Source organism: Anastrepha obliqua, chromosome 2 (genome assembly GCF_027943255.1).
Source record: "Anastrepha obliqua isolate idAnaObli1 chromosome 2, idAnaObli1_1.0, whole genome shotgun sequence".
NCBI classification, from domain to species: domain Eukaryota; kingdom Metazoa; phylum Arthropoda; class Insecta; order Diptera; family Tephritidae; genus Anastrepha; species Anastrepha obliqua.
The window spans coordinates 52,031,558-52,044,511 of NC_072893.1; positions in this window are offsets into that span (position 1 = coordinate 52,031,558).

Here is a 12,954-nt window from a genome sequence, read left to right on the forward strand (position 1 = left end):
CTCACTGAGCTGAAGAGCCGCGGCGAGACTGCGCGACACTGCACTTGTTGTACGCGTACTTGTAGCCTATGCCATTTGCGCAGAACGCTGCGCTATGGGGGGCTGCTGGCGACTTTGAAAACGAGCAATAACCCGCACGCAAGACAAACTGTCAACCCACGCACAGACGCTCGTTATTTTGGATATACAGACATACATATGTATGTATGTGTGTAAACGGGCGAGTGGTTGCCATTGATGGGGTGCATTTATCCCGGCACTTCTGCAATTGCTGCGCAGTTCATTTATTGTTTTCCCCGTAAATTGTTTGTTTAGCTTTTTATCAGCATTTCGTTTCGCCTATTTGTACAACTTTATGGAAAAGCCTTTCAGAATATATAATATGTACATACATACATATGCGCCTGGAAAGGAAACAATAAACAGGTAATGATTATAAACATACATACATACATACCTACATAAGTACATATGTGCATGATTTCATTTCAGTGGAAATTTTCATGTGAATTTGCATAGGTGATTGCAGTTAGCCGGCACGAAGATTACAGAATTGCTTGAACCAACAGTAGTAAAGGTGCGGAAAGTTTCGAATGTTATGAAAGTTCAGAAAGTTCATTTTTGCAACAACAACAACAGCTGTGTAAAACCTTGCCACGGGCCATTCGCATTCTGTATAAGTTTACGTTCATAAAATTTGCTTTAAAATTCTGAACTGATACAGATAAATGTGTGCAGAAAATAAAAGAGCAAGAGTTAAAAGTGATAAGTACGAAATGCTTTTTAGAGGCCATAAAATGGGTACAAATTTGCCTTTATTACGTTGCAAATTTTATGGCTTCCTGTGTTTATACACCTAGATTTGGAGCCACACTTTTCTCCGCGCCGAATGTTGGCTTTCATAACTGGTTCATCAGCAGCGATCAATGGCTTGACGTACCTCCACACAAAGTAGTATTTTGTAGTAGTTCTTCCTCACAAAATGGAAGTCATAGTTCACCATTTCCTTGGAACCATTTGACAATTGCTACTGACCTGGGGCACCCAACAACCATGAAAAGCAATTGTGTGTAATGCTCAATGCAAGTTGTGTTCGATAACAAAATTAGCTATCAGCCAAGGATAACAGATTTACACGGTTTGGCCAATGACTATGATGAAAGACATAATTGTAAAGAGAATTTTGGCTGACACGCCACGGGGAATTCACCAGCCATCATTTCACATGTCTTCACACACTCGTTCAATCAATTAGTAGTTGTTCAGATGGCAACAAACCAACATGGGCAAAGACTGCAGTATTCCCCGTATGTAAGTATGGAGTCTGTTTATGCTGCTACAACAACAACAACAACAACTGTGTTCATTTTTTTTTTTTAGTTTTTTCGTGCCCTCAGTTACGTCCCCTTTCGTTTCCCCTTCAAAAATGTACAGAAAATAATGCCCAATACTTTTTTTTAAAGAAAAAAGTAAAAAGTTTAAATGATACTGGTGAACTCCCAAAATTACAACAAAAAAAATACAAATTCAAATTAAAACAAAAAAAAGAATATTTAAATAAAAAATTGATATAAAAGAAACTAATTAAAAAATTTTCAAAATTAGATTAAAATTTTTTATATTAACAAAAAATTATAAATCAAACTAATTGTCTTTTTTCTATTTTTTCCTTTGGGCCATTCTAATATTTGACATAAAATGTTTACAGATCGATTTATTTATTTTTAAGCTTATTTAAATCAACTCGTTTGAGTCCTCTTCAAAAGCGTCCAGAAAATATTGCCCAATACTTTATTGAAAAGCAAAATAAAAAAAATTTTTTTAAATCGGAATATTAAAACAAAATTTTTTTAAATTAATTTAAAAAACTACACTACAAAATTGTGACTACAAAATTTTTTTAATCAGAAAATATAAATCAAAGAAAAATTTAAATAAAACAAAAACTCAATCAAAACAAGAAATTTTGAAACAAAAATTTTTTAATTAATTTAAAAAACTAAATTTTATGACTAAAAAGTTTTCTTAAATCAGAAAATATAAATTAAAGAAAAATTTAAATAAAACAAAAATTTAATCAAAACAAGAAATTTTAAAACAAAGTTTTTTTTAATCAATTTAGAAAACTAAATTTTATGACCAAACAATTTTTTTTAAATCGGAAAATATAAATTAAAAAAAAATTTAAATAAAACAAAAATTTAATCAAAACAAGAAATTTTGAAACAAATTTTTTTTAATTAATTTAAAAATCAAAATTTTGTGACTAAAAAATTTTTTTAATTAGAAAATATAAATCAAAGAAAAATTTAAATAAAACAAAAACTCAATCAAAACAAGAAATTTTGAAACAAAAATTTTTTAATTAATTTAAAAAATTAAATTTTATGACTAAAAAGTTTTCTTAAATCAGAAAATATAAATTAAAAAAAAATTTAAATAAAACAAAAATTTAATCAAAACAAGAAATTTTGAAACAAATTTTTTTAAATTAATTTAAAAATCAAAATTTTGTGACTAAAAAATTTTTTTAATTAGAAAATATAAATCAAAGAAAAATTTAAATAAAACAAAAACTCAATCAAAACAAGAAATTTTGAAACAAAAATTTTTTTAATTAATTTAAAAAACTAAATTTTATGACTAAACATTTTTTTAATCAGAAAATATAAATTAAAGAAAAATTTAAATAAAACAAAAATTTAAGCAAAACAAGAAATTTTAAAACAAAAAACTAAATTTTATGACTAAAAAATTTATTTTAATCAGAAAATATAAATTAAAGAAATTATTTATTTTTTGTTTCGAGCCATTCTAATATAACACCCCGCGACAAATGATAGCACATTAACATCAGTTTTGACTACTTTTTTTTTGATTATTCATTATTTTGGTATTAAAGTACAGTATTTCCCAGATATAAACACCAACTAAAATGCATGAGATTCGATGCTTATAAGCGGGAAGTGTTTATATGAAAATCCCGCTAATATGTAAGTACTGATGGTGCATATATATACAGTACAATCGTGATAGTCCGTCATTTCTTAATCCGACACGTTCGGTAATCCGACAACCTCATAACGTCTATGGATGCAATTGGCATTATTTTATTTTGATCAGTCGTAGCAGAACAGCAGAGGGGGATTGTGTTTTGTTTCCCGGTCACAACGTATTTGTCATTAAATTTGAACGACGCCAGTTCTCTCGCGATTTCTGACGGTGTTGATGTGATTTTTTTCTGTCTTTTCGTGTCATTAAATGGAACCTTCGGTAGTCCGGAATATTTGATAATCCGGCAACGAGTCGGTCCCGTATGTGTCGGACTATCACGATTGGACTGTATATTCAAATCCTCTGTTACAAGCATTACCCGGAACTTCTAACGAACGAAATGAAGGAATTAAATTATTAAATTAAATAAATTTCCATTTAAAATAGGTGCAAGTTAAGATTTCAAATGCACAAAGATCAATAAAAAGTTATACTGAATTTTCGTTATGTACGAATCCGTTAATTTAGTTTTGAAATATCCTCTACTGAATGCTCATTATAGCGAGACCAAAATATGTTTTTTTCCATGATGGTGACGCGCATTTTCTCCAAATGAAAGAAGATATCATACATAGCATCAGGCTCTGTTGAAAGAATACAGCAGCTTGTGCATATCGCGGTACCGTTACATGCCTCTCAGTTTATTCCTGGCAGAATGAAATATTGAGCTGCCGTAATAGTCCGGGAGCCAGGGGTCGATTTTGGACTGCGTTTTTATACCGTTAAATTCTTGACTATACTTGTGATTTAGCTTTCATGAATAACGAAAGTGAACGTCAGCTGGCGCATCCGCGGTGGGTGTGATTGTGGGAGGGTACGAAACGTGTCAAAAAAAATGTCTACCAACTCATTTTATACCTGCTGAAATTTTTTTTGTGTATTGTTGGCATTTAGTAGAATAAAAAAACAATAGTCAGCTGCACCATAGAGGGGAGAAAATACGTCAGCTGAACGCAATGATACATTCTTGCTTCGGCTGACGGTCTTCCCACCGCTATAAACGCAGCTGACCATCATTATTATATTTTCATATATGTCCAAAATTATGTGAAAAAGTGTTATGTATTAAATGAGTTGTTAAAAATTTTTTTCGACACTTTTCGCGGCATCCCACGCACATACCCGCCGCTACTGGATTAGCTGACGGTTGATTTTTTCATCCATTGGATGGCGTCTGTCTTCAGTATTAAAATCAGTCGGCATGAAATGATGAGGTCAAAATGACCCCTGGCCCCCGCACTATAATTATAGAGGTTTGTTTTAATTTTGTGTATAAGAACAACTTTTTTCTTTCTCTTCTTTTTCTTTTTTCTATCACCATTTTTACACTATCTTCTTAGTTATCTCACTTAGCCCATCTAAGGAAACTTCACGGCAAATTTACGCTAATTTTTTCACTTCTCAATCAAGACAATCTGCCATTCCATCACTCTTGGGTGCCGAGTATACATACATAAATCCTAAAACCTCTCTTGCGGGAGAACTGTTTAATTATTTAATTTTGTACTGAAAATATAAATACGTCAAGCACGCATTGCTTTTTTTGTCAAGAGTGATAGCGATGCTGTGAGAGCTTTCTAAAGCGAATCGAAAAATTAGCAAAAATGGATTTATCATGTTTATACCCAACACCACAGGTATGTTTGTACATCCATATGTATATACATGTGTATCTACAAATTTTATTTTACACATAAATGATAAATGTATGCATGCATAAAAGTGTAATAAAATTAAACGCTGTCTGTGTGGCTATTAAACCGCAAGCTGTTTGATCTTGTGCAAGGACCAGCCATACAAGAAAAAAAAAATCATTGCAAACGCGCGATCGATCGTTCATCAAGTGACACTGCCAAAATCACGTCACCGCTGAATTTACGTATGTATGCATATGTGCATACATATGTATACAGGTATAGCGTGCGATTTTTGGTTTTGAAATTTTTTTTTTTTTTTTGCTTTGTCATCTGCTTTCAATTTTAATGGCAATTTCTGAGGAAATAATTTGCGGGTGTTTTAAGTGCGCGTGACAAGACTTGTGATTTCACTTCTTATGCGAATTGCAGTGAGATAACGCGAGGAAATGAAAGTCACAGGAAGTTGGTTGACCGAAAAGAGAAACAACAATTAACATGAGGCCCTCTAAGTATGCACTGCAACAGTGCAACATTGCAGGTGGGAACAAAAATTATTTTTCTCAATTTTTTTCTGATGCTGAAGTCATAATTTTTGCTCAATCAGGTGAGTAAGCCATGTGCAGCCTCGAGACGTTTTTTATTGCCTACAGCGGCAATCAATAAAATCCGTCAATAGGCCTATATTGTGACCTTTTGTGTTAATATAAAATCTTTTTAAGAAAAAAATTCAAAAAATTACAGAAAATTATAAACACAAAAGCCCACCAGTTAAGTAGCAAAGCTCACTGCTGCTCGGTGAAGCTGTAAACTCCGCTACAACTTGAGCAAACACATACCATATGCACGTATGTATGTAAGCACGTATGTGTGTGTGCTTACCAATTAAAAGCAAACAAAAAGACTTTCAACAAAAATAAAAACGTCGGCTGCTATTGTTGTGCCACAAAGAAGGTTAACCAAATACGGTTATGACCTACGTTAATTTCATGTAAATTTACGGCAAAGTAAACAAACAAAAAATCACACACATGCACATAACTTACAAGCATGGCAGACAAAGCCACGTTATAACCCAACAAACCTTTTTGTTTGAAATCAACTGGAGAAGCATTTGATATGAAATAGAGGATTTTAGTGTTCCCAACTTGAAAGGCGGCCGCTGTAGCCGAATGAGTTGGTGCGTGACTACCATTCGGAATTCACAGAGAGAACGTAGGTTCAAATCTCGGTGAAACACCAAATATATAAAGGATGGTTAAGTTTCAAGGGCCGGTGTTGATTTTGAATAAAATACAATTTTTTTAGGAAATTGCTGTCATTGGTATGGCTAATATTGGTATGGCTCAATTACTTATGAAACAAAATATCGGCGAAATAGCCTCACACCTCCATCCGATGGTCCAAATTTTCGTGACGCTGAGGCATAATTGAGGTTCTATGCCGTTAATGTGTCGAATTATCTCATCCTTTAGCTCTTGAATTGTTGCTGGCTTATCGACGTACACCTTTTCTCTCAAATAACCCCAAAGAAAGAAGTCCAACGGTGTCGTTGACGGTTAGGTGTAGTTCACATTCAACATCGGCCCTTGAAATTTAACCACCCTTTATATAAATATAACTTAAAAAGCAATTTCTTTACATGGAAATGTTCTTAGGTACTAAGAGAAGAAGAGAAATTAAAAACTCTCCAATGGGTGACAAGAGAAATAGGTGTGAGTAGTTAATAATTTCTAGGCGGTTATTTTTTTATGTCATCTTTGAAAACTGTCAAATTTTCAGTGCCCTAAAAATGATTACAAAATTGACGTAAATATTACGCTTCGCCAACACCAACAAAAAATCGTCATAATTATTCCATGCTATTCCACGCTCTTGCGGAGTATAGCGCCCCATTGCTTGTCTGCTTCTGTCAAATAAAGGACAGCTGTCTAGTTCACAAGTGTCAAATAAAGAGTATTTCAAAAGTGACGCTTAGATATCAGCAGCGAATCATTTCTAAACGGCACCCTTTGCTTATGTCATATGTGACAATTGTCCGTAGACAGATGTACAATTTCACACGATGGAATAGCGCGTTAAAACGAGTGAAAATTATTTTAAAAATGGTCGATCTTTAAGAACAACATCTCCCAAATATCGTGATTTTATCGTGAATAATCGTCTGAATGAGTCGACACTTCAAAGGTTGGTGAAAAAAATGTGAAAAACTGCTTCCGCTGAGGATAGAAAAGGACTGGCAGATCAAAACCCGGACGTTCTATTAAAAATGTTGCTGCTTTAGGGCAAAGTGTTGCTGAACAACCTTCAACATCGATATTCGACGTTCTCAACAATTAGACATTCACGAATCCACTGTTTGGCGGATTTCAACTGTAGACGTGCTGATGGGGGACATTTACTAGGTTGTTCAATAAGTTGTGTCGACAAGAAAAACACAATTTTGGGGTTCGAAATATGAATTCCATCCGTGAAGTGAGAATCTGGAAGGACTGCAAAATACGCTTCACAGCTGTTGTGACCTCATCATTTGATGCAAAACGCTCTCCACGCGGGATTTTTTTAGATCTGGGAACAGATGGAAGCCTTCTTAATCGGCGTATCCATGCTGTATGTTCGCGATTACATACAATCGTTATTATGATCTTAGCCGCACGGTTGTCAAGTCATATTATTAATGATGTCATTACATTTGTGTCTGTTTCTCGCTGCCACTGTTAGTTCGCCGCTTGTTTTGAGACCTGTCCACTCCACGTCATTTTCTTCCTACCAATTTCCCTTGGTCCTTAAATTTTTTATTGTATCAGCAGTTTTAAAGGATCGTATTTGTTATGTGTCCGTAGTAAGCGACTTTTCTTCTTTTTTATGTTCGTTAGCATATTCCTAGAGGCTTGCATTGTATTTAGCACTATGTCTTTTGATATTTTGTCCGTCCAATCCGGTGTATGCTTATGGTTATCATTGTCCAGACCCGCATCCATATAAGAGTGTTGACCATACATAGCATTTTAAAAATGTTGTCTTTAATTTAATTGGTATGCCCCGGCGTCTTAGTATTTTTTTAATCTTCATGAGGGAAGTCAGTTGAATACGGTGGATACTTCAACAATTCGAACTTTAATTTATGGATTTTAGCCAGCTGGTCTAAATAATATTCAGAATTTATTGTTTCTCCAGTTGGCAAGTAATCCACAAACAAAATAACTTTCGCATCCCAAAAATGCTGAAGATAACAACTTCTTGGCCGATTTCTGAACACGAACTCGTTTCGAAGCCGAAGAACCAGGTTCACACAACACTTTAGATTCTAGTTTTGATTTATGATCATGCTGATTGACCCAAATCTTAGCCATAGTGATGAACCGGTGCACAAAAGCCACTTTATCCTTTCTAAAACGCTCTAAATGTTGCTGAAAAAGTCGCATTCGAATTTGTTTTTGTTCCATTGTTAGCAAATGCGGCACCCATTGTACACACAGTTTTCTGAAACCCAATATGCCTAAACGGCCCCAAAACCGCCCTTGCGAGAGTGCTGTCCTAGTAGCGTTGGACCTGAAGAAGGCTTTCGACACAGTCAGCCATTCCACGTTACTACATAGATGATATTTATCAGTCGACACTCCCGCCAGGGCTGAAGAGGTGGTCCGCAAACTACCTAAGCGGTCGTCATTCGTCAGTGATTTTTCGAGGCCAAACATCAAAGCAGAGAAAGATTAAGCAAGGTGTACCGCTGGATGGTGTCTCTTCACCCTTTCTGTTCAACTTCTATGTACATCTCGAAGCTCCCTCAACCACCAAAGGGAGTCTCCCAGGTCTCATACGCTGACGACTGTACGATAATGGCGTCGGGCAATAACATCGATGGTTTGTGCTTCAAAGTGAACAACTATATTATCTCACCGACCTTTTCGCTTTTTCACTGCGAGGAATCTGCAACTTTCCCCCACTAAGTCTACGGGGACCCTCTTTACCACCTGGACACGAGGAGGTCAAACTGTCCGTCAAGGTATTTTGGGTGTAACCTGCGACAGTTTGCTCTCCTTCTCAGAGCACACAACCGCAATTGCAACTAAAGTCCAAATACGCAACCTCAGGTTCCACCCTTGCAGACACCTGCTTGAGCCAGAGCTGCCTCCTAGACACGTTTGGAGACACCTTTAAACTACGCCGACGAGATCCAGGACAAAACTGACAGATATTTACTGGACCAGACAGTGTTTAGACAGTCAATAAACGACATTCACCAGGAGACCGTCACTACCTTCTTAAGCTCCCATCCTGTGAATGCCGTAATCGGAGTCCAACCACCACCTATACCAGATGAAGAGCTCCAGCTTCTCCGTGAGACACGCGTAACACTGGCACAATTACGTTCTGCATACTGTAGCAGATTAAACTCCTACTTATTCGGAATTGACCCCGACATACCAAACATATGTCCGGCATGTGAAGGCACCCCGCACGACACTAACCACCTTTTCACATGCCCTCTGAAACCAGCTCATCTAACCCCCCTCTCCTTCTGGACCCAACCCGTCGAAACAGCATGTTTTCTGGGCCTACCTTTAGATGAGCCAGACGAAGACGACCGGCGATATACCCTACACTGACGGGGCTTCTATTACTGTTAAAACAACAACAACAAATGGCTAGATGTCACTCGACGGTGTTCCAACACTATAGCCTCTAATTTTTCTACGATTTCTGGTATCGCTGCGGTTTTTGGACGTCCATGGCGAAGATCGTCTTCAAAGCTTGGATGCCCACTTTTTAATTCAGCAACAAAAAGTTTTTAAATAACATCTAGGCGTGTATTCTGAAAGATCCTTTACCCTCAATAAATTATTTAGGTTAAACATTTTTGAAACTTTTAAAACTTAAATTAATTATATTTTTAACAATTAATTGTTATGAACCCAAATTCCAACCATTTTTTGAATTAAATATATTACATAAACTTTTTTAAATAAAAAGTGTTGTAGGTAAAATAAAATTCCAAGAAAAATGTAAGTGCTGCCAGAAATATATTAATGATTTCTCAAATATTCCTCGAATTCAGCACAGCTTCAAGTTTAAATATCAATTTTCAATTTCATGTAGAGGAATAAGACTTGAGAAAATAAGAAAACAGTTAATATCAAATGGCAAGGAATGCTGAAAAACTCAACTTCAGAACGACGGGTATATCAAATGTTGGAGAATATTTGCTCTTGTGTTTGCTGGGAAGAGAGTAAAAGGTGCGCCGCGACGCCGCTACAAAACAATGAATTGAACAGTACATAAAAAGTATTAAAAAAAATCAAATAAAAGAAAGAAGCAGCACCACACACATATGCACATTAAACAAGTCACAAAAGCCCAACAACAACAAAAAAAAGAGAAACCTTAACGGTTGAGTGCCGGAGTGAATGTCATGCTGCTGTCAGTTTTGCTTTGTATGACTTTGTGCGCCTTTAAGTGGGTCAGATAGAGGCTATCAAGGCAAATGTACAGCAAAAGATGCCAAATATGGGTTGCACATACGAGTGCCATGGCTAGTAGAATTGACACCATTTGTATTCAAACTTATTTATTTATTTGTAAAACAGTTAAATGTAATAATAATAGGCATAAAAATAAGTGTCTTAATAAAAACACGAAAAGACAGCTGAATTTTCGGGAAAATATTAATTTATCAAATTTTTCAAAATAGTCTACTTAACTTATTTCAACGGTGTTCCAATAGTTTTTCAACTTTTTTATGCTTTAAAAAAGAAGGGACCGAGAGAAATTTTTATTAACAGCAAGTTTCCTAGGCCTACCCTTAGATGAGCTAGACAAATATGACCGGTGTTCTACATAACACTCATAGGGATAAGTATACTGCTACAACAACAACAAGAAATATTTTTTCTTGAACTTTACGCAGTTTTTCATTTAACGTCTTCATTTCACGAAAATCTCGTTTTGCTGAGCCATTTCTGCTTTTTTTTTTTAAGCAAACCTTAGTCAATTTTTTTTGGTTTTTGATAACTAAATTCTAGTTGTTGTTGTTGTTGTTGTAGCATAAATATACTTACATACGGGGAATGCTGCTGAAGTGGCAGTCCTTGGCTGGATATAAATCCGGGTCGTTCCGGTTACGTAGAACCGAATGTCGTGGAAACGACTACTAAATTCTAGTAATGGTTTACGGTTAAAGGGTTGGAGTAACAACTAAAACACAAAAAAAAAACACATCCGAACTTTCTTCAAAATAAGAAGATTAAAACAATGAAATATTTTCCATAAGCCATTTTTGAAGTTTAGGCGTACATTTTTGTAGCAGCCATCAAAGCTTGCCCCTTTCTAGAGTGAAACGACATGCGAAATACGAAAAATTCGTACATCAAAAGTATAAAATGTGTTCAATACCTCCTTGAATAAAGAAATGAAAAAAATGGGGTTTGCTCTTCAACCTCGTGGTCTTTTGTGCGCTCTACTATTCAAATCCAGTTCACTTAGTAAACTCACGATACTGCTGGGTTAGACTGATCGTATACGCCTTTCTTCTGGCTGAATCCGGCCGAGATAACTTATCTTAATTCGCGCTATTGAATTACATTCGAGAAGAACCTGTGTTGAAGTCTCCGAGGACTGGTCGCAGGAACGACAAGAGACCATATCCCATATCTGTGCAGTTTGTCCTTAGCTTAGGGTTATGAGTTGCCTGAACCTATTTTTATTATACCCCCAGTAATAAGTTCTTCTGTCATGTAGCCCCTTAATTTGATCACAGCTCAAGGCTCTTAGCTTTTGCCTATCACTTCTAAGCTTCTGCTTGATGGCAGCCTTATAGCAAGGAAGGGATCGGGTCCTATTAATAACGAGGCCGTAGGCTCCTTAACTAGTCCGGCCGCTACTTCACTCTCAGTTATACCCCTATGTCTTGGGACCCATATGAGCCGAATGCGAGAATGCATTCCTAGATCATTTTATTTCTCTCCTCAAATACTAATGAGGACTTAACTTCAAAGGATGACAACGACTTGGGTGCCGTCTGACAGTCGCTCTCTGAACATAGGCAGATGGCATACGCTCCCGCTTTGAAGATGCTTGGAGAACTACCCACCGTCATAGGTCGCTTTATTTTGGAACAATACATTCGTAGGCGTTCTACGCCTTCTTATGTCTTCGAGCCAAATCTGTACCAGTGTAGGTACACATTTGTTTCTTTTCAAGAGCAGATACACTCCAATTTACTGTATAGTTCATTTCGATCCCGAATTTCTTTCCAAATTTAATAGCCTTGGTGATATCATCCCTGCGTAGGTGGGAACGAAAGGCTTAACGATTCCATGTTTTTCGATGAGATCACCTTTGTTTTACCAAAACCATTCCATCCATCCGTGGCCACAACGTCATTGTTTGTCAGCAAGTGAAGCAGGTGATCAACTACTAGGCTCTACAGGAGGGGTGGGCACCATTTACTTTTTTGAAGTTGATTAGTACTGTCCGCCGTTCCGGTTTCAGCTATCCTTGTCTGTAGCAGGGACTCTAGCCATTTGCAGTCAACGCAGTCCATGGCTAAAAAAAATATTTTTTTTACACTATGACTATGAATAGACGCCCTAAAATTCGTCTCCGTTAGACTTAAATACTGCTTGTAATTGTTTCTAAGTATCCATACGTTTCTACTATTCTTACTATTTTTTGATATCTCACATTAACTTATCCTATCTTTGATATAAGGCTCGTTCGGGCATCTGGGCACTGCGACGTTGCAGGCATATGAGCTGGCTGGACAGGGGGCTTGCCTGTGAGAAGATTGGTATCCCCTCGCCTACTTGCGATCTGCTTCTGGAAAAATAGGCTCCGCATCAACTTAGCGTGTTGTTAAGCAAGTACACAAACTTATAATGTGGATCAAAGGCGCTCGGTAAAACTCATAAGTTTAACGAAATTTCAGCTCTCGAATCTCAGTCCGCAAGATATGCAGGCTGGGAACTCGGTATTACTTCGTTCCCTTTACAGTCTGCACTACGTTACCGGAACGTACATGTGTGGAGAATGGTTATGCTGCTACAACAACAACAACTTGGCATTACTTCTTGCGTTAGCTGTATGGAGGATGAGGGGGAATCATCTCAGCACACTCAATTTCGTCCTACAAATCACGGTGTCGATTAATTAGTTTATTCTCATTAACACGCAGGTGAACTCTCGGGTCAGTTTCGCTAATTTTTGATCTGGTTTCCGACAAGATTGGTTGCCTCTCTTTCTACAGCACCCCTCAAGTGTTTGTTGT